This window comes from Macaca nemestrina, chromosome 11 (assembly GCF_043159975.1).
Source record: "Macaca nemestrina isolate mMacNem1 chromosome 11, mMacNem.hap1, whole genome shotgun sequence".
Lineage (NCBI taxonomy): Eukaryota > Metazoa > Chordata > Mammalia > Primates > Cercopithecidae > Macaca > Macaca nemestrina.
This window is the reverse complement of record NC_092135.1, coordinates 63,624,022-63,647,586: the sequence shown is the minus strand read 5'-3', so window position 1 is coordinate 63,647,586 and position 23,565 is coordinate 63,624,022. Positions and strand designations below refer to the sequence as shown.

The window sequence follows — 23,565 nt, the reverse complement described above, 5'->3', positions numbered from 1 at the left end:
GACAACCTGTTCAAGTTGGTGTCTGACATGTTCCTGGACCATAGGTCCACCATTTTCCCCTTTGTGAGTGAAAGTGTTTTTTGGGGAGATACTCAAGACTGTGCAAATATATAATTCTTCATCAAATTTCTGCCCACTGGCTTTGGTATCCACTGATGACTCCTACCTGATTCAACTTCCTCTCTGACACATGTCATCTTCTACATTAGTTCGTTGGCATTATACTGCAAGAATTTTTTCCTTTAATTCATTTATTTATTCATTATGGTCTGATGGATTCCTACTTTATTCAATGGGTTATAATCTGGTTACTATCATCATTTATTCTGATACTTCATTTGTCTCAGATTTGGCCAAGAGAGCCTCTTCAAGCTAAGTTCTGTGGGTTTATTTTGCATGTTTCCATCATTCTTAGAACATTTCCATACTTTCGGGCTAATTTTGTACTTTCCCTTTACCAACCTTGGAATCAACCATTTCTCTCTGCAGTCTGGTTCCTTTTAGTAGAGGCATTTATAAATCCAGATCTGGGTGCTTAGTATACTCATTACTACCAGGCTGACAGAGCTGGGTTTATAGATCATCTATCTCTATATATCTCCATCTAATTATAAAAGTATATCTATCTATCTATCTATCTATCTATCTATCTATCTATCTATCTATCTATCTATATATGTTTCATCTGTACCTTTCTCCCTCCCTCCTCTTTCTCAATGACAGCCTAATACCTTAGCCTTCTGCATTTTCATATATATATATATATATATATATATATATATATATATATATTTTTTTTTTTTTTTTTTTTTTTTTTTTCTGAGACAGAGTCTTGCTCTGCCATGTAGGCTGGAGTGCAGTGGTGAGATCTCGGCTCACTATAGCCTCTGCCTCCAGGGTTTAAGCAATTTTCCTGCCACAGCCTCCTGAGTAGATGGGATTACAGGCACGTGCCACCACAATAGGCTAATTTTTGTATTTTTAGTAGAGACAGCATTTCGCCATGTTGGCCAGGCTGGTCTCGAACTCCTGACCTCAAGTGATTCACCCACCTTGTCCTCCGGAAGTGCTGGGATTATAGGCATGAGCCAAAGCACTGGCTCATTTGCATTTTTATAAATCCCTTCTCTGACAGTGAGAAACCTGGCTCTCATTATCTTCAATATTTGTTTATTTCCTTAATCCCCCTGCATGTAACCAATCTACTGACTATGTCATCAGCTTTTTTTTGGCTCCTGACCTTACGACTATCTCCTCAGCCATTTTCTCCTTGTTCTTCTAACTTCCTCAGCCCCCAGTCACCTCCAAGCAAAGGGAAAGAAAAGGAGAAAGAAAGGGCCAAGAGGAAACACCCTCCTTTTTTAAAGAAAAAAAAATTGTATTTTTGGTCAAATTTTATCTGCATCGCTGTAGTTGAGCATAGAAGAGGTGTACTGAATACATTTTTAAATGGCACTAAATATAAGGGACATTTTGATTGCTTTGTAAAGATTATGTATATAAAAATCAGGAAAACATTTGCAACATGTGAATCAGTTTCCCGATTCCACTACACAAATTACCACACAATAGGTGGCTTAAAGCAACATAAATCTGTTTATCTTACAGTTCTGCAGATCAGAAGTCTGAAATGAGTCTCATTTGACAAAAATCAAGATGCTGGCAGAGCTGTGTTCTTCTGCAAGCTCGAAGAGCGAATCTATTTCTTTGCTGTTTCCAGCTTCTAGAGCCCCCCAGCATTTATTGGTTTGTGGCTGCATTCCTCCATCTTTAAGCCAGCAGTGCAGCACCTTCAAGCCTCTCTGACTCTGATCCCTCCTCTACCTCTCTCCTACTTCTAAGAACCTTATAATTCCATTTAGTCCACTGGATAATCCAAGGTAATCTCCCTATTTTAGGTCAGTTGATTAGCAACCTCAGTTCCATCTATAACCTCCATTCCCTTTTGTCATGTAACATAAGATATTCAGACGCTTTATGAGGACTAAGATGTGGACATTTGGGGGAAGTCTTATTCTGCCTGCCACAAGTGAGACAGACAAAAGTTTGAAATCTTTAATTATATAACCTCATAAATACATAAGAATAATAATACCCTAACAGAAAAAAAACCATTGATAAGCAATTAATAAAAGAAAAAGTAGAAAATGGGTAAAAACTTTTAAAATGTTTAATCACGCTAGTAGTTAAAGAAATGCAAGTTAGAGAAAATATGAAACACAAATTTTCACTGATCAAATTGGCAGAGATTTTTTTTTTTCTTCTTCATTATGTTCAGTGCTGGCAAAGAATGAGAGAAAATGACACTCATTCATTGCTGGCGGGAATGGAAACTGACATTACTTTTCTGGGTGGCAATTTAGCAATATATATTAATGGCCTTAAAATTGTACAAACCATTTTGCTCAACAATCCTAGTTCTAGAAATGTATCCTAGCATTAAAAAAGAGGATATTTGCAACATTTTAACAGAAGAATATTTGTCAGGGGTTTGTTCAGTGGAAGATTGGAAAAAATACAAACACTTATTGGAATGAGACTGCTTTAATGTATTTTCATATATTATGAAATAATATAATTTTCATATGGAAATTTTTACATATAAAACATGTATGGTATAAAAATAATAAAAAATATTTGTGTGTTTGGAATCATGGCTAAACCCTTAACAAGTTCAATTCTCTCATTTACAAAACACCCAGTCTTCTGAAAAAAAAGTTTTTTTATTTATTTTGCATTATGATTTTACTACATGCTTAGAGATTCATATACGGACATTAAACATTATGGCTTTAGAAGTGTAATTATTGAAATGGGTAGATACCCAGGATATGTTGAATGAAACAAATCAGGTAAAAGACCAGAATATTCAGAATTATTTTATTTAAAAATACATGAATTCAGGGAGGATGTGCAGCATTATAACCTGCTTAATTCTGGATGGTGAGGTAATGTCCGATATTTTAATGTCTTTTTTTTTCTTTTTACTAACTTTAATTTTGTAGCTTACTTTAAAATAGCATAGGGGCTTATCTTGAAAGTTATAGTTAGAAAAGTTTAATTAAAAGCTACTAGCTTTTTCTGTTAATATTTTGTAGACCTGCTGTTCACCTCCTAATTATGAAAGTAAAAACAATTTCCAGTTGTGTTATAAAAAGTAGAAGATAATTAAATCATATTTTTAATTTATGTAGTACCATGCACATGTGTTTGTTTCTAGGCATAAAGTAAAGTGAAAAGTACCACTTTTTGTAACACCATTATTTCACATGTATCCACGTGGAAAGGTCTCCTCACCTGTGCAAATGACACAGTAACTGAAATGTTATGAGATGCCGCATGCCTGAAGCTAGAAAAATGCAAGGAGCACTCACAGAACTTCTTCTTTAACGGAAGAGACGCTCAAAATTCTTTATTTCCAATAAATTTGGAATAACAAGAACACATATTCTGCCTTACAATTTTTAAATATTGGTATTTAATGTTAATGAGGTTTATCCACATTTATAAAATAAAACAAATATCAGATGATACTGTTATTATTAGTAAAATTGATAAAATAATTTTTTCCCTCGAAGAACATCCAGTTTAATGAGGAAGAGGGACAGCTGTTGCTATGATCACAGTAGGAGGGAGAGCTGTTGATAGGGGTTAGCACAGAGTGCACAGGGGGTTAAAAGGTTGACCCTGGTCATTGCATGTGGGTGTCAGAAAAGTTCTACTGGAAGAGGAAACCCTGAGCTGCATTTTGAAGGACAACTCAGAGTTTGCCTGGCCGACTGCCCTTTAGCTTCCCATTAGTAATCTGGAGTTTCTTCTTCAGATGGGCAAAAGAGGGTGATCTTCCACCTACTCTGAAGAGCAGGAGGTGGGCTGTGGTGAATTCAGAAGCAGAGAAGGCAGAGTTGCCACCTCTCCTGGCCTTATGGTTGGAGACCTCCAGCTCCAGATTCACATTCACAGACCACCTCGATGCCCTGCCTCGGAGAGCCCTACATCCCCAGTCTCTCTCCTTCTGACTTCCCTGCAAATGACTTTTGTAAACTCCCAGGGAAACTGAAACCGTGCTGTAACGGAGAGCCTCTGTCAGCTCATCTTCTGGGAGATGTCCTCTCTTAGTGGCAATGTTGATTTTTCTGTTACTCCACTAGGCTTGCGATTGCTCTGAGTTTTTTTTTTTTTTTCCCAAACTAAATGTATGTATTTTCAGGGAGAAATAGGTAGTAAAACTCTAAAGAACAGTAAGAGTTGGACTAACCCACAAGACAGTGATTAACAGTAAACTAGGAACATGGTTACCTCAGAATGTGGAAGGACACGAGCATGAGAGTACACACGAAGACTTCAAAAATACATTCTATTTATTAAAGTGGATGCACAGCTGTTCACTGTATTACTATTATTTACCGTGAAGACATAATTTATGTAGTCTTCTGTATATAGGAAGCATTTAATAATGAAAAGGAACAAGGTTAGATGAAGAAGGCAGAAATAACATTTTAGGCAGGGAGAATAAGTCTTCTCTGGAGGGCGGAGGCCAGATTGATGTGTGACCGAGGACAAGTGACAAAGAGAAGGTGGAGAGTGAGACACCATCCAAGGAGGGAAAAGTGGCGGTGGCGGAGGGCATGCACATCACAGGGGTGGTTTGCTTTCCTTACCATTATTTAATTCTTATTTTCTCTAAAATAGTCTGCTTGTCTATATCATAAAGCATTTATGATAAATACTAGTTTATTTGCATCATAAGAGGCATTGCCAAGCAAAATGCTTTGTAAATTAGATGTGGAACTTAGGATTAGTTAGAAGCACCTACCGGATATTAAGGCTATATACAGTCAAGGCAACAAGCATTGAACAAATGTAGCATAAAAGGATTTGCAATGTGTTTCAATCAGAGAGCATTTAATGGAGTGATAAGGGAACCACGAGAATTGTGTGTTTATGTAATAAATAGTAGAATTCAAAAGAAGTTGCCACTGTTTCAGTTAGGAAAGGCTTAGTAGAGGAGATAGGATTACCAGCCATTTGACAGAAACAGGAGAGTTTGAAATGGTGGGAACAAAATGTTTCGGCCTTTGAATTATTTGTGGTCATGTTGCTATTTTGACTATTACGGAGCAGGAGCTGCCTGCATGGTGATTTCCCAAGCCTGCAATGGATTGTCCAGGAATGCTCCACTGTGGCTTTTACCTCCTCTATGGCAGTCCTTTCTCCAAACCACAAAACCCAAATGAATGTGCTTTTCTTCTAAATGGGCTTGGCCTTAAATATAAAACCAAAAATTTTGGTTAAAGAAGAGTCAACGTTTTGATGGCATTTATATTTTTGGTTTTTATTTTTTAAGTGCAGCAGCAAAGATAAACTAACTTCCTCCATCTGTGCCTACATGCCTCCATAGTTAACCTAAAAGTAGACACCATGGTTCTCCTCATGTTCACTGCTCGTTCTTGTCTACTTGCTACTTATTTTTAGATCTGTTTCTCTCAACAGTGGAATTGTGCCTGCCCTTTGGCATTCAAATTTATTTTGTGATGAGAGAAGAGAAAAAGTTACCAAAAGCCTTATGAGTCAATGTTCAGTAAAGATAGTTTTCAACATCTTCTCACCTAGCTCTGTTTTCTGCTTCTATTTTTAAGGCTATTGTTTATTTTCATTGCCCTTCTTCCTCTCCCATGTCCCGAGGTCCTCTTGTTCTTTTACACTGACTCTAACAAAAGGTTCTACATTTGAAAAGACTCTGATAAATTCCTCCAAGAGGGGACTTGACATAATATACTACCCCACCCTCTCATTGTTAATTACAGGAAAATTTTGCCTGTACTGTCAAGAAGATCAAGGATATAATTATAGGGGGAAGTTTGAAGAATTGTTTAAATTGACTCTAGTGATGGAGTCAATTTATTTATTATTGATAAAAATTGTATCCTATTATGCTAGTGGTAAGATGGAATTATTTTTTCTATTCTGTATGTAGAAAGTGCTCATTATATGAAGAGAGTATCCAGCTAAATAATGCAGGAAAAATATTATAGAGACATGTAAGTTAATTAACAAAATTGCTACTACAATTTTGAGACAGGATTTTGCTCTGTTGCCCAAGCTGAAGTATAGTAATGCAATCATGGCTCACAGCAGCCTCGGCCTCCTGGGCTCAAGCAATCCTCCTGCCTCAGCCTCCCAAGTATCTGGAACTACAGGCACATGTCACTATGCCTGGCTAATTTTTGCTTTATTTTTGTAGAGATGGCATCTCGCTATGTTGACCAGGCTGGTTTTGAACTCCTGGGCTCAAGTGATCCGCCTGCCTGGGCCTACCAAAGTGATGAGATTATAAGCATGAGCCACTTTGGCCAATTGTTGTTTTTATTAACTTTTGTGATATTTTTGAGATTTCAAAATGTATTTGTTGAGATTTAAATGATCATTTTCAGTATTTATTTTTACACTTTATTTTGTGTTCTCATTTTTTTAAATGAGAAACTCCCAAATTATATAATCTTCAGCTTCCACAACACTTATCCGCCTTTGGTTGTCAAGAAAGTGAACAATTGCAAATTAAATGAAAAGATCATATTTCAGTACCTATGCAGGAAGATGAAATACAGCTGATCTTACGCTGTGTTTATCATGTTTTTGGTTCTGCTTCTTTAACCCATCTTTTTTTATTTACTGCTATTATCACAGAACATTCTTTCAAATAGTCAAGTTCATGTTCAAATAGTCAAGTTCACTGTTGCACTTATTCCTTTCAGAGCCTCAGCCACCCTCTTAATTCAGAGCTGTGCTTTTTGATGAGCTGGAAACTTGCCCAGTGGGCATTACCCTTGTGTACCCATTTGATACAGTGCTTCCATGAACTGATGTTTAATAAATATTTAATAAAATGTATTCAGCTAAATTAGGTCAGCAGCTAAGGTAGAAGAAGAGCTGTATTTTTAAAAATACTGGAGTGGCTTTAAATGTTGAAAAGCATTAGAAAGCAAAGGCTCTGGTAGAGTGGACAATAGTTACTCTGTTCTTGTTTTCAGAGAAGTGCAGAAGCTGCTCCAAATTTCTAAGGAGATGTTCCAGCTATTAGAAACTGGAACCAAATGTTGATCTGAAAGCCCAGGGAGAGATGTTATGAGCCTTTATCCTTCAGAGGGTCTGGAGACTCACCCAGCTAGCAGGTTTTGGATCCATGGTGATTTGGAGGATTTAGTGGTGAAGGGCATCATTTCCAGACCATACGCTCAAATGATTCAAGGAAAAAGATGTTTGAGAGTTAAAGCAAACAAGGTGAAATGTAATATTTGGGGGATTTGAGTGAAGGGTTCATGAAAATTTTCTGTACTACTTAGTCAGCTTGGACTAGTATATTAAAAGAAAACACATACACACACCATAGATTAGGGGGCTTTTGAATAATAGAAATGTATTTCTCACAGCTACAGAGTCTGGGAGCTTAAGGTCAGGGTGCCAGCATGGTTGGGTTGTGGTGAGCATCCTCTTCTAAGGGGCAGGGTGCCATCTTCTCATTGTATCCTCACATGACAAAAGAAGTCAAGAGAGCTCTCTGGGGTCCCATATATAACTGCACTAATCCTACTTATGAGAGCTCCACCCTGATGACTTCATTGCCTCCCCAAAGCCCTACTCCCTAATACATTAAACTGGGGATTAGGATTTCAACATATGAATTTGGAAGGGATACAAACATCCCATCCATAAAAGTACTCTTACAACTTTTCTGTAAATTTGAAAGTATGTAAAAATAAAACACAGAGAGCAAACAACAGCTACAACAAACTAAAAACAAAACAAAAATAAAACAACCATGGATTTCTATTTTTAAACCTTACTTTTCCCTTAGTATAATGAAGATATCATGACATAAACTTAATTTAAATAGAGGAATGGATCCACCTCTCGGACATGTCATGTTACTGAAACCTGGGCATTATTGAGTTTTTTTGGTTACAAATTATTATTAAGTGCTTCCTATTTAGGGGAATTGGGATTGCATGAGGGATGGGAATTTGAGTTTTTTAGGACTTGATAATTCAATTTCACGTTTCAGACAACCATGAATACTATAAGAGGTAGTGCCCCTCAAGTTATTTTAAAAAGTGGGATAATATTAGAGTCTCTGGCATTCTTGTCTATAGCTTGATTTGTTCTTTAGTTTTTTTATACTGCCTAATATTCCCTAAATTTTATATGTATCTTGAGTTATAGCTTCCATCATAAAATAAGATAGGTATCATTGAGATGATAAAAAGTTATGAATGAAATAAAGCCTTTTTTCTAAACTTAGTTGAGACTTTGGCACTGTGTTGAGGAAATAAAAGATTTGTTTGTTAAGTGGAGGAGAGTTTTGGTTGGGGTGTGGCTGGCCTACTTGTACTATATCTGTGAGGGTGCTGTGGTCCAGAGGAGACGGATGGAGAAAACAATGAGAGATGGAAAAAAGACAACGAAACATGCAAATGCGTTTTCCTTAGACTGCTCTACGTGCAGGAAATGTAGGACTCGTTTGTTTCTTCTTTAGGTGCAGTCTTTCTTCTCCCCATGACTTTCTATTTCCAGAATTTTTTTTTTTTTTTTAATTGAGATGGAGTCTTGCTCTGTCGCCCAGGCTGGAGTGCAGTGGCGTGATCTCGGCTCACTGCAACCTCCGCCTCCCGGGTTCACGCCATTCTCCTGCCTCAGCCTCCCGAGTAGCTGGGACTACAGCGCCCGCCACCACGCCCATCTAATTTTTGTATTTTTAGTAGAGATGAGGTTTCACCGTGTTAGCCAGGATGGTCTCCATTTCCTGACCTCGTGATCTGCCCACATCTGCCTCCCAACGTGCTGGGATGATATGAGCCACTGCGCCTGGCCTCTATTTCAAGAATTTAAGATAGGACTATTTGAACTGTTCTTCTGCTGTTATTTCAAATAGATTTTTAAAATCATATCATAAAAATCTAAAAGCATATTAACCATTTCAACCACTTACTACATCTCCTAAAATAGATTTATATGGCTCTAAGCAACTAATTTAGAGATAATTTTAGAAACAAAGACTGCAAACTAAGAAATGCATTGTGCACATGTCACTTTGAATCAACACCTCTTTCAGTAGTGCACATACTAAATTAGGTACAGCCGTACAAGAGGAAAGTTGATCTTGATACAAGAGGAAATTGAGTCTTAAGTTTCATCTCTCATACACCTGTAGCATTTGACCAAGTGTACCTGAAGCAAATCCTTACCTTCTTTGTGCTTGACATAACGTTCTTTAGCAGCTTATTCTTACGATCCTGACTGAATTTCCTGTTCAATTATTTAGCATCATTTCTATCTCAGTAGTCAAGCTAAGTATATTCTAACTATCTTTCACGTTCATTTTTTGGTCTTCCTGGAAAAGAAATAAAAAATTATCTCATTTCTGGCAAAGAATAAAAAAAATACAGCATTGTTTTTCTCTATTTGGGCAATCATGAGGATCCTTGAAGACCAAGTTTCCAAGTTTCCAACCTGGAGATCTGAAGTGCATTCCAGAATCTGTATTCTCAAATAACATCTTTATCCAGCTAAGTTTGGGGAACACTGCCCACGGAAAGAGGAAACTGGATAAAATCCAACTTCTAGCCAAGAGGAAATCCCAAATGGTGCTGAATCCTTAAGTCAATCACGCAGTGAAAAACCTTCATGAACTGTTATCCAACTAAATGAGAATTCTTATTTTGTTTTCCCTAATGTTTTTTTCTTTAGATAATTTTTTTTACCTAATTTCTTTCACTCATACCTACCCGTAACAGAGTTGTAGCTGAAACAGAAATTTAAAGAGAGAAAAATCAGCTAACATTTATTGTTCCCTTATTGTGGGCAATGTTTTGTTTGTAATCTTCAAACAGCTCTGTAGGCCTATATTACTGGCTCCATTTTCCCCACTTGGGAAAGCCTCAGTGAGAGATGGGAGAGACTCAGATAAGTCAAACACCTTGGCCAAGTTTTTCCTGAAGGTGAGTGGCAGAGCTAGGATTTGAATTTAGATGGGTGTGACTACTCATAAGTACTGCTAAAATGTAGTTTCCTGGGGAGCAATATAGATTCAGACCTTATCTTTTCTATCTGTGATAGCAATGAGACTACTACACAAATGATGAGCTTAAAACTATGCAAAAATTTAGCATAAAATGTTTATTATGTTTCATTTAGTATTGCAGGAAGAATAAAGACATCTAAGGGATTCTGATTAATCTTGAACTAGTTTAACACATTCATTGAGTTAAATTAGTTTCTGGAATCTAGACTTGCTTCTGATAGTTACTATTAAAATGAGTATACTTGTAGTTTGCCAGATTTTCTTTAAAACTTTTTAAAAAGTAAAATAAAGGGGTCTGAAACTGGAGGACCTGGTATCTCCTCAAGAAAGTTCTTCCCCATGTCACACATCTTCCCGTGACACATGCTACTTCCTAAGGAGCCAGTCCCCTGGGAACTGAACTTCAGCCCCAGTCTACCATGTGACAAGCACTGTGTCAGCATCAGTCACACAATCAGTCATAACAGGCAATGTCTTGGCCTCATGGAATTCACACTCCCAAAAGGAAGAGATAATCAGCAAACAAACAAATGAGAAATATCAGATGATGACTACTACGAAAGCTATAAAATAAGGTAACAGGCAATGCAAGAGAAGGTAACTGAGTGGGCCGGGTGCCGTGGCTGACACCTGTAATCTCAGAACTTTGGGAGGCCCAGGCGGGAGGATCTCTTGAGCTCAGGAGCTCAAGACCAGCCTGGGCAATGTGGTGAAACTCCATCTCTTCAAAAATACCAAAATTAGCCAGGAGTGGTGGTGTACCTGTAGTCCCAGCTATTTGGGGGGCTAAGATGGGAGGGTCGCTTGAGCCTGGGAGGTCCAAAGTGCAGTGAGCCCTGTTTGTGCCACTGTACTCCAGCCTGGGTGACAGAATCAGATTCTGTCTCAAAAACAAAAGAAATATATATATATATATATATATATATATATATATATATATATGGAGAAAGTAACTGGGTGCAGCGAACTGCATAGCCAACCAAGGACTCTCAGAGAGCTGAGCGACAAGAAGGAGACAGTCATTGACCATCCAGGTAAGCATTTTTGGAGCTGCAAGAGTGGTCTCTCCACCCATTTCCGGATGAAGTCCTAAGTTTGATTGCTGTGAGGGAGGAGATCTATAGTGGGACTGATAACCTGAGGTATACAAATAAATCTATGAAAAGGGGCAAGATACTAGCTAGTATCTGGGAAATATAGCCCAACTTCTGGACTCTTATTTTAATTTAAAAGGCTATGTTCTCTACAATAAAAAAAAAAAAGAAAAAAAACTATTAAAAATGGGCAAAAGATTTAAATGGCCATTTTTTCCAAAAAAAAAAAAGATATGCACATGGCCAATAAAGATGTTGAGCATCATTATCCATTAGAAAACTAAAAACCACAATGAGATATATTACTTTTTGCCTACAAGCATAACTATAATAAAAATGGAAAATAACAACTGTTGGCAAGGTTGTGGAGAAACTGTAATCCATATACATTACTTGTGGGAATGGGAAATGATGCAGCCACAGAAAAGGTGGAAAGCAGTCTGACAGGACCTCAAAAAGTTATACATATGACTTATGACCTAACAATTCTACTCCTAGAGGCATATATGCCTTATAGAACTGAAAACATATGTTCACAAATACCTACAGAAAGTAAAAATTGTGGCCGGGCGCGGTGGCTCAAGCCTGTAATCCCAGCACTTTGGGAGGCCGAGACGGGCGGATCACGAGGTCAGGAGATCGAGACCATCCTGGCTAACACAATGAAACCCCGTCTCCACTAAAAATACAAAAAAATTAGCCGGGCGTGGTGGCGGCGCCTGTAGTCCCAGCTACTCGGGAGGCTGAGGCAGGAGAATGGCGGGAACCCGGGAGGCGGAGCTTGCAGTGAGCTGAGATCGTGCCACTGCACTCCAGCCTGGGCGACAGAGTGAGACTCCGCCTAAAAAAAAAAAAAAAAAAAAAGAAAGTAAAAATTGTTGCACAAATAAAATTATTCATATTAGCTAAAAGGTGGAAGCAACCCAAATGTCTGTCATTGATGAAGGGATTACAAATGTGGTATGTCCATTCAATGTAATATTATTCAGCCATAAAACAAAATGAGATTCTGATACATACTACAACATTAATGAACCTTGAAAACATTATGTGAAGTGAAAGGAGCCAGCCATAAAAGACCACTTGATTATTGTAAGATTAATTGACATGAAGTGTTCAGAACAGGCAAATCCATAGAGTGAGAAAGTGGCTTAGTAGTTGCCAGTGGCTTAGAGAAAGGAGGGAGAATGGTGAATGTCTACTAATGGTTAACGGGTTTCTTTATGGGGATAATTAAAATATTTGGAATTAGATAATGGTAATGGTCAGACAACTCTGTGAATATACTAAAAACCACTGAATACCACACTTTAAAATTGTGAAGTTTATGGTATGTGAAGTATATACCAGTAAGAAATATGTTTTAAAATGTTGTGTTACCCTGGTGAGATGTAAATATTGAGTTATCATCTATCAGTCAAGTAATTAAAAAGATTTTTACTGTTGTGCCAGGAAGATATCTATCTATACTAACAGAACATGTAATTGAGGTTATTTGCAGCTGGTGTGGTGGCTTATGGCTATAATCCCAGCACTTTGGGAGGCTGAGGTGGGAGGATTGCAGCCATGAGTTCAAGACCAGCCCGGTAGACAAAGTGAGATACCCATCTCTATAAATTTTTTTTAAAGTTCATTGGGTATTTATTTTTAAAACTTTGTGGAAATAAGTGAAATATAGTTCATAAAGAGAGGGAACTTGAAAATCTAGGCACTTGACTTGGATTACGGTCTTTAGTCATTCATTCTTTCTTCAATATTGCTTTAGGAAGTATCCACAAGCCTCAGAGCCAATCAGATCATCACACCGAGGAAGAACTAGACTAGCGATTCTTCATCATGATCTTTAAAGAGCAGCCATACTGACACCATAAGAGTTCCAAGGTCAGTACTCACCTAATGCTGGATAGCTAAGGAAGAGGCAGGACCCGACCTTTAGTGAAACCTAACATTCAAGAATGGAAGGACTTCAGGAAGAGGGAAGTCTATGTATCAAGGTAGTGAAACAGAAATTAATGGGGCTTATTCAGGGAGAAAATATATCCACTATTTTGCTTGCTTATAGAAGTAAGGATATAGAAATAACGGGATAATGTGGGAAAGGTTGGCCTAGACTAGGGGAAGATACCTTGAGTGCCAGGATAAAGAGATAGAACCAAACTAAGATAATTCCACTTTTGTCCTGGATTTTCCCTAAGTCCCTGAGTGAAGTTGAACAATTTACTTCACTCCTAGTGCTCCAGGATGCTTTACAATAATAAGATATATTGAAGTTGATTTCTATAGAAAGTGTTTTATTTGGGGTAATGCTCTTTTTCATGAATAACTATACAAGTTTCCAATTATTACTATAACAAATTACCACCAACTTAGTGGCTTAAAACAACACAAATGTATTATTTTATAGTTCTGGTCGTCAGAAGTCTAAAATCAAGATGTTGCAGAGCATCATTCTTTTTGAGGGTGTTAGAAACAATCTGAGAATTTGTCTCCTTGCCTTTTCTATCTTCTAGATAGTGCCTGCATCTTCTAGATGTTGCCTGCATCCTTTGACTAATGGCTCTCTCTCCCCCATCTTCAAAGTGCATCATCATCACACCTTTTTCTGGCTTCATCATCACATCTGTTTCTGATTTTGATCCTCTTGCTTCCCTCTCATAAGGGCCCTTATGATAATATTGTGACCACCTGCATAACCAAATAACCTTCCTTCTCAAGATCCTTCACCACATCTGCAAAGTCCCTTTGCCACTGAAGGTAACATGTTCATAGGTTCTGGGGACAACAATGAGGACATTTTTGGAGGACCATTATTTAGCCTATCCCAGTTACCTATTGATTTCCTAGAACACTTAATATATATGTTATGAATGCATCCCATTCTAGACCTCCAGGAATGGAGTCTAGAAATAGGCATTTTAAATAAACTTCCCCAAGTCTGAAGTGCACTGCTGTGAGAAAAGGCACGTCACTAAAGATCTTTTAGGATAAGTAGAGGAATGAAATTAGTACAACAGTGCTTTAAGATAAGCATTGACACATTCAAAATCATGCAAAAGTTAAGTAATATTAGGAGTTATTGAGTTTTTTGTTTGTAGTCATTATTTATTTATGTATTTATTTATTTTGATAAGATTCTGCATAGAATTTGGGTCAAAAAAAGAAAAACAGAAGGCAGTTGGTTTGGGTGTAATAGCGTAGGCAAGCCTGCTCTTCTAATCTAGGAATTACCCTATTTATTCAACTCCTTTGCTCCTTGGGGGAATCACTGCTTCATAAAACCTATTTTCCTATGACATTGCCTGCCAGCAAGGAACCCTCTCAAACCCTGTTGCAGTCTGAATATGGACACATACTGTGACAGCACCCAGGCACGTGGAAAGAGATTCAAAGCAAAGTTCTGAATGGCAAGATCTCCCTTCTCCCGTTAGGTAAGGATCCTCCTATTTGTACTACTTTCCTTCCAGTCGTGCATGTGGCAAAGGCTTCTGATTCCTGAGAGAAAATGGAAAATTTCTCTTGCATTATGGTTAGTCTTTAGGAGGAGAAGCTTGCTTGTGGAAGATGGCTTTCTTATTTCAATTTGGCAGTTTTCCCTAACATAAACACATAAGATAAAATCAGCCAAGCTGTCAGGGGGCTTCTTCCTGGAGGCAGGGTCCTGAAGTCCTAGCAGGTGGCTCAATTTCTACGCCTTACATTAGGGAAATGGTTCTCAGCACAACCTGCACTTTGAGATCATATGAGAGACTTAAGAACAAACTATCCTGGCTGGATATGGTGGCTCGCATCTGTAATTCCAGGACTTTAGGAGGCCAAGGTGGGAGGATTTCTGGAGCCCAGAAGTTTGAGACCAGCCTCAGCAGCAGAGTGAGAAGCCATCTCTAGCAAATTTTAAAATTAGCTGAGCATGGTGGTGCATGTCTGTAGTCCTAGCTACTTGGGAGGCTGACATGGGAGGATTGCTTGAGCCCAGCAGGCCGAGGCTGCAGTGAGCTATGATCATGCCACAGCACTCCAGCCTGGGTGATGGCGTGAGACCCTGTCTCAAACAGAACAAAACAAAACAACCCTCATAAATAAACAAACAAAAAACAACCAAGAAAAAACCTGTCTCTAAGTCCCATTCTTTCACATGGTGATTTAAGTCATTTGAGAAGAATACCTGCTATCAATATTTTTAAAAAACTCTCCAAATAATTTTAATGCAAAGCCAGGGGTGAAAGCCACTGATTAGGAAATCTTAAGTGGTTCCAGGTTAGGAAATAACTAGTAGTTGCAGTTGTTACCATGTTTTTAAAAATGGAATACAATTAAGAATTCTATTTTGGGTTGTACGCAAAGCTCATTCAATGTATTTATTACATGGCACTCACTTAGTGATGATTAAGAGTTAGAAGGGATTTTAGAAACATTCTAATGGGATTTCGTAGAAAGAAATTGGGTTTTGGAGACAGACGAGTTTGAATGAATTTTGATCCTTCCAATTATTAGCTGGGAAATCTTAGGCACTTAACTTTGCTAAGCTTCAATTTCCTCATCTGTATAATCTGCATAAAAATCACGAATTTATGGATTTCTTAAAAGGAATAAATAAGACTTACATAAAGCCCCTGTCATATTAATAAGCACACAGAAAATATTATTACACTCCCTTTTATACAGAAGAGGAATTTAGGCAAAAAGTAATAAATAAATAAAGTCACACACGCACGCGCACACACACACACATACACACACACACAAACACATGCAGGCCTCCCAGTGAGTGTCCTTCCTAAGTAATACAATTTACTAGCATAAAATCTGGGACTAGAATTCATGACTTCCATCTAGAATCCAGTTCTTTTGTAGAATCACTGTAATGTGGCTGATACATTATTCAGAAATATTAATACCTTTCCCCTTTCAGTCTTGCTTGTAGAGGATTATTGCCTGTAACGGCCCAGATAATCATGCCTCCGTTTCCTCCTCTTTAGCTACATAATTAAATTTACAACAGCCAGTTAGGGCAGGCCAAGGCACACCTTATACAGCAATAATAATAATAATAATATACTCTAAAGCAGATAATAAACATGCTACTTTGTGAGAGAATGCTGCTAACTGTGGCTCCTGCCTGGCCAGCTCTAGCTGGTGCCACTCCCTGGATTTGACTATGATTCTAGAACCGTGCTACTCAATACATTAGTCCTGGCCATGTATAGCTATTTAAAATTAAAATGAACTCAAATTATATCAGTTAAATAATTTGGTTACTCAGTTGCACTGGCCACATTTCAAATGCTGAGTTGCCGCTGGTGACCAGTGGCTACTGCATTGAGCAGCATAGATATGAAACATTTACATCATCACAGAAAATTCTATTAGGCAGTGCTGTGTTAGAGGACTTTATATCTTTGGATTTTTTATTGTATCTAAATTTATGAATTGAATTTTCTCTATTAATAGCTATTAATTGTGTAGCTATAAAATAGAGAAAAGTGGAATTTGATATGAAAATAAGCTGAGAGCAAGGGTACAAGAGGAAAGAGAGAATAGACTTGATTTGCCTGAACTGACAGCTGGCAGTTGACAATTCAAGCAAGAATAAACTGTCCCTTAGGTTAGTAGGCAGAAACACCCTGGCTAAAGAGTTCATTATGCTTGTTTCTGAAAGGCTGGGGATGGCACACTGATACAAAGCTCTGGCAGCCAGTGCTCCTACTGGGCTCCCAGTGGGTTCCTGTGGGCAGCTGTCACCATGGCAACGCTTAAGATTGAGGCTGGAGCCCTGAAAACAGCTGCTCTCATGCCGTTGCCCCACTCCTGACATCCATCCTGAGAAGCCCTAACCAGGCAAATCGATCAATCCCTGTGGAATCCTCAGAGAGCTCAATTTAAGCACAATTTATTTTAATAAAAAGTAAGACTTGAAAAGAAGTTCAGACATTAAACCTAACCAGCAAATATAATGTTAGGCCTCTTTCTGTTAGAAAAGAAACCAAAATATAAATTTTGCTACATCCTGTCACTATTTTGGATTCTCAGCTATGAAAGCACTGTCCTCTTTCCCTGCATTAAGATGAAGTTCCTCAATTAGGGTGAATGTGGGAGTTATTGGTGCTGTTCAGCAATGTTTCTTTCTGTTCTTCTTCCAAACATACTGTAGGACAACATGACCCAAACTTCTTTTTTTTCTGTGAAAGATTAAAGCATCTTTGTTGGGGTCAATTAAGACAACAGGAAGTAAAACGCAGTTCTATTTCTGTTCATGTAACTTATTTTGGCCAGTGCAATATGAGTGGAAGTGACATGTGTTATTTCCAGTTAGAAACCTTTAAGAAGCAGCACATGAGAAGCCAAATTCCTCCCCCTGCCTGCAATGCTGCAGACGGTGGAGCCTCCATCAGTCTTAGCGCCTGAACAAGGATGATGGAGTACCTCACCCACTGAAGATGGACCTGGAGTGAAACCATGTTTTAAGCCATTGAGGTTGGGGGGGTGTTTGTTACTACAGCAACAAATTTAGAATCTTCTAACACAGTGCATATATCAAAAAAAGTACAGAAAGAATTAAAAAATCTGAAGAAAATTAATTATTTTAATGTAAACTGCTAGTTTCAACAGTATCCTATCTATTGCAGGATCAGCTTAAATAAAAAATCTGTGTAATGGTGTGACTTTTTTCATGCCAATATTATTTGTTTGTAAACAAGATATGTCAGACTTGGTTTATATTAAAGCAAAAAAATTAGTCTGATACTAGCAATTCAGTTGGCCTTCTTAGACCAATTTTCGTATACATAAAAATATTTATGACATCTATAAAGAGATATTAACAAACAAAACATCTTTAAAATACAATATTCCATTACTTATATTTAAATAAATAGCAACATACATAGCCTGTGGGAAAGGGGGGTAATATATACTTAGTATATTTTTTGACATTTTTAAGATTATTCTTTGGGAATCCTGGGGAAAAGTTTGGAAGATATGTGCATCATTTTTATTATTTTGGATACAACATTTTAACTTTACTAGTTCAACTAGTTCAACATAGTTGATTCTGAATGACCTATGGATATTACAAGATGTTGAATATACTTTTAATGTATGTCTATTTGCCACAGTTAAAGCAATATTCCAAACAATGAAACTATGCAAAAAAAAAAATCAAGATTGCTTTAAATAATGACAACCTCCTTATTGTTAGCGTATAATCTCTCCCCAAAATGTAGATTGTTTGGATATATCAATTCTGATGTGTGAGTATGTCTCATCCATCACCTCAAATTGCTTTTGAAATTATATGTAATATAAAAGTTTAAAAATTGAAACATTTAAAGCAGTCATATTTTTTATAATCACAAAACTTTATGCAGACTCTAAACACCACTGAAGATAAATAAATTTAAAAAATTAAAAAATAATCCTGGTGGATTTTATAAATGCCATGGCTGGGATTTCTGTTTTTTTCATTTGATACTCAGAAAATAAAACATTTATTTTAGCAACACACACACACACACACACACACACACACACACACACACACACACACACACACACATATTTTAATACAGGAAATTTAGAAATTAACCAGGCTGCCTCAGCGTTACCTCCTCCTACTTCTTTTCAGGATCTAGGACATTCTGCCTCTTGGCCAGTAAGGGGAGCCATCACAAAGTAATTACAGACACATTTACATGACAACCTTTCCTCATAGACTTGAAGTTTGTATGGGTTTTTCTAATACACATCTTGCTTTGCAGTGAATTTTGTAGGTCAGTACTGAACACGCATTGTCTGTACACGCCCAGGCTGTCATAGCAGGCCACCAGATAGCAAAAGCTTCAGAAAAGCTCAGATGCTGTGCTGTTTCTTTAGAAGCCTTCTTTTCCCATGTCTCATGCTGTTAGAAAAAGCTTCTATTACCCAAGATCCAGGCCAAAAGGCTCTGATCTGAGCCCTGCTGCTGCTTTAATTGTCTGCCCCTACTCAGCTCTCTTTATTAACCCCTCTCACTCCTCCCAATAATAAATGTAAATTACATGTTTCTTTCAAGTCTACCTACCCAATTCTTTCAGGAAAAGCCATTTGTTCCCATGCACCTGGAGCTAATTCTCACTTCTTGCATTTTATCCACTGAACCACGCTCCTGCCCTGCCGCCTTCTCCCAGACTCCCCTAGATGCCATTTTACCTCTACTGGAGGCCTGAGCTGATGTATTTAAGGGCTGCCCAAGAATGAAATAATTCAACACTGAGTTTCCCAGGCATGGTATTTCTCTGTATTGTTTCAAATACCTAAAAAGATGAGGGCAAGTGTTTGAGTGTGGCACCTAGCCAACCAGAGTTGTTTCAAGAAAAGTCAATAATGTATATTACAAACATGTTTTGGTGACCAAATACAGCCTCCCAGCTATAGGTCTCCCCTAGAAAAGTGAGGCAATTATCTCAATCAGTCAAGTGAAAAGGTCCATTTATGCTTCAATTCTCTGGCTAATTCAGGCAAAAGTAAAATTTTCATCTGAATGATCTCAGTAATTGGCTTGCTGCTTTGCTTTACGAGAGAAAAGCAAAGAAACAGGCTGTTCTATACTGACAGGGTGCTGGTAATCACGGGGAACTTGTGCATAGAAAACATCAATGAGAAAGCACATTAGTAGAGACTTTGTTGAGAAATTTCAACAACAGATAGAGCCTAATCATAGAGGATGAATGGGACCTTTAGCAATCTTTTTTCCTCCCCAGCACCTGCCCACCAACCACTTTTCCTTCAGTATTTCAGGTCCAGAGCAGGTATGCCACTAGGAACAAATCAACAAATCTATTATCCTTGACTTCTTCCTCTCCTTTAGTTTCCATTCCACCTTCTACAGATCTTTTGAATGTCAACCCCTCTGTATTCCCATGGCCATTGTCTTAGTTCAACCATTGGTACTTTCCTTGAACATTCATCAATTTGATATTTATTGAGGGTCTTTTATGTGAAGGTACAATGCCAGGTACTGCAAATACAATGAGCAGAAAGACAGACATGAATTCTATTGATCACAGTTACTCTTTTTTTTTTGCAACAGTCTTGCTGTCTCCCAGGCTGGAGTGCAGTGTTGCGATCTCGGCTCACTGTAAGCTCCGCCTCTCAGGTTCACACCATTCTCCTGCCTCAGCCTCCCGAGTAGTTGGGACTACAGACACCCGCCACCACTCCCGGCTAATTTTTTTGTATTTTTAGTAGAGACAGGGTTTCAACGTGTTAGCCAGGATGGTCTCGATCTCCTGACCTTGTGATCCACCCACCTCGGCTTCCCAAAGTGCTGGGATTACAGGCATGAGATCGCAGTTACTCTTAATTGGCTTACCTGCTTTCTATCTCATACCTCTCTCCTAATCCATTATCTTCCTAGCTGTCAGATTCACCTTTTGAAGTGCCAAGCCAGGCACTACTTCACTGCATAATAGCCAAAGTCCTAAGTATGAGATACAAGGACCTTGATGATCTGACATTGACTTCATAGTCCTTTTCCCTTCCAGTCACTTTCTAGTGGTCTTATATTTGGCCAATCTGAATTTTCCACGGTTGCCTGTGATGCCTGCTTTGATCCAAAATGCCTCTTTTCCCCTTCATCTGGCTAATTTATATCTATAGTACTTTTTCATTTGGTTTTAATTATTAAAATTATCCTCCCTATATTCTGTCTTCCTAGACTTCTCACTTCTGTTTTCCTAGACTTTTGTCTCTTGATTCCATAGGGAATAATTTCAAGCCCCTTTAGCTGTCTAAAGAAAACTTGTATTTGGTGTAAACATTCATTCTTTCAACTAGCCCTTTGTCGTGTTTTTGAGCTCCTTTACTGTTCTGAGCATTCTCCCCGAACACATTTCAGTAAGTGGATATTCCTTTTAAATGGCAGTAGCCATAATTGAACTTGGTATTCCATGTGTGATCTGATTTTCAGGAAGGACAATTCCTGTCCTGGTAAATATACGTGTTCCTTTTTAAAACCTGAGCTCAAGACTTTCCATTTCTCTCTTAACTCCTACTCTGGATTCTCTTGGATACAAAATCATGTCTTTATTTCCTTCTTTTGAATCCCAAATCTGGCTGTGATGGATATGGAGATGCACAACTCAGGTTTCTTTCAGGGCTGACTTGTTACTTCTTTTTCAGAGATGACCTCAGTTACAGAGTGATGCCTTGTTCAAAAGCACAACCTTCCTTAGCTATCCACATCCAATGACTGATCATGGAGGACATATAAAGATCTGAAAAGTTTGGCTCACTAGGGGACAACACCAAAGAGTCATACGGCTCTGGAGTTCTCTGAGGGTTGGGCTGAGGCTCTGTCAGGCCTGCTTCATAATTCAACTTGTCTCTCTGTTCAATTGCTTCCTCCTCCTGGCTTCCACAGCTTTTGAAACTTAATAAATACCTTGCAAGTCCAACTCCATTTCAGAGTCTTTAAAAACCCAATCTGACATTTGGTATCAGAATGGTCCAAAAATGAAGTTGATAAGGTAAATTTTGAAGCTTTATCGTTTGTCACTTGGCTAGTAATGTGGACCCCATCACTGATGGTACTGAGGCACAAACAATCCAATGGAAATGAAAAGACCCTGAAACAACAGAGGATAGGAGGTGCCACATAATTGCTGAAAAGCAGGTGGATGCAATTATCATAATGAGCAGCAGAGCCAGAGTGGCAGCCAGTAGGGCCTGACCCACAGAGAGTCGTAGAGATGGTTAATAGAAACTCATAACCCCGGGGGCAAAATAGATGGGCAGCCAACAAGGAGACTTTGGTTTATACCATCACAAGAAATTAAGGTAAATAATTAGAAGCCCCAGTTAGTGAAGGAACTCACCCCAATAAGATAGTCATGCCAATAAGATGTTGTAGTCCTTTGCTTACTTTCCAGATATGAGTTCATTTTCAGACCCAGGACCCACTGACTGAAGAAATGGCCAGGTCCCTAGGAAGAAAGACCCAGCGACACAATTCAAGTATATATGATAATGATTCCCCCAGTCCATCTTTAAAAGTACCTACAACTGTTTACTTGGGTGACTACGTACAAGGGAAAGGGGAACACTCAAAACATTTTGGGACTGTTTGACACTGGGTCTGAGTGAACATTGATACCCGGAGAACTGAAGCCTTACCATGCATGGGGCCCTCCTGTTCTAAAGTGGGAGCGTGTAGAAACCAGGTAATGAACAGACTCCTGGCAGAGATCTGGCTTGCAGTAAGTCCACTAGGTCTGAGGACCCACGCAGTGGTCATTTTCCCTGGCTGCTAGTATGTAATTGAAGTTCTTATGTTTGGAATATATGCAATCCCAACATTGAACCTTTAGTGAGTGGGACAGAAGCTATAGAAGTGGGGAGAGCCAAGTGGGTGTTTCTGAAACTGTTTGTATCCCCCACCCAAATCAAGGTAGTACATAAAGTACAGGGGGAATAGCGGAAATTATTAGTACCTTTAGGAACCTAAAAGATATAGGGGTAGTGGTTACTATCATATCCCTACTTAAGTTATCTTAATGCAGTGACTTGCTCTTGTAGAACACAGATGGATCCTGGGAAATGAGAGTAGATTATTGCAAATTCAATCAAGTGGTCACCTCAATTGCAGTTGCTGTGCCAGATGTAGTATCTTTGCTAGAGTGGGTTAACCAACCTCAGTCACATGGATGAGGTTATGTAAATGGCAAATGTGTTTCTTTCTATTCCAATTAGAAAAAGAGGATCAGAAAGTGTTTGCATGTGCATAGAATGGGCAACAATATATATTTACTTTTGTATTCTGTCATAATATAGTACAAAGAGATCTCAACTCTCTAGATTTCCAACAGAATACCACTCCTTTATGGTATTATGCTAATTAGGCCAGATGAGCAATAACTTGTCAACATGCTGGTGGCATTGGTGAAACACACACACAGTGGAGGATGGGAGATAAACCCTTTGAAGAGTTAGGAGCCTGCCACACTAATATAGTCTTTAGGCATTCTGTGGTGTGGGGAGTTCAGGATGTCTCTTCCATAGTAAAGATACATTATTACAGGCTGCAACTCCCACCGTGAAAAGAGAAGCACAACACTTGGTAAGCTTCTTTAGGTTCTAGATGTGACAACGTATTTCTCATTCAGGAATACTGCTCTGACCCGTATGTTGGGCAATGTAAAAGGCTGCCAGCTTTGAGTGAGACGTAGAGCAGGGACAATCTCAGTAGGAGGTATTGGTTGCAGTCCACCAAGCCCTGTTGTTGGGTCATGTGAGCCAGCAGACACCACGATATTAGTGGTAGCAGTGGTGGGAAAAGATGCTGTGTGGAGGTTAAGTGCCAGTGGTAGAATCCCAACGTAGGCTATGGGATTAAAGCTTTGCCATTTGTAGCAGTAATGT

The 23,565-nt window shown here is 38.5% G+C and overlaps 1 long non-coding RNA gene across 1 annotated transcript in view; it reads left to right on the top strand.

Annotated features, from left to right (window-relative positions):
• The first annotated feature begins 847 nt into the window (after nt 1-847).
• LOC105483312 (uncharacterized) overlaps nt 848-23,565 on the top strand; it is a 52,223-nt gene continuing 29,505 nt past the window's right edge. Inside the window, exons 1-2 of the long non-coding RNA XR_011609842.1 lie at nt 848-1,880; nt 12,938-14,600. This is a non-coding gene — a long non-coding RNA (uncharacterized lncRNA). The remainder of the gene's footprint in view (nt 1,881-12,937; nt 14,601-23,565) is intronic.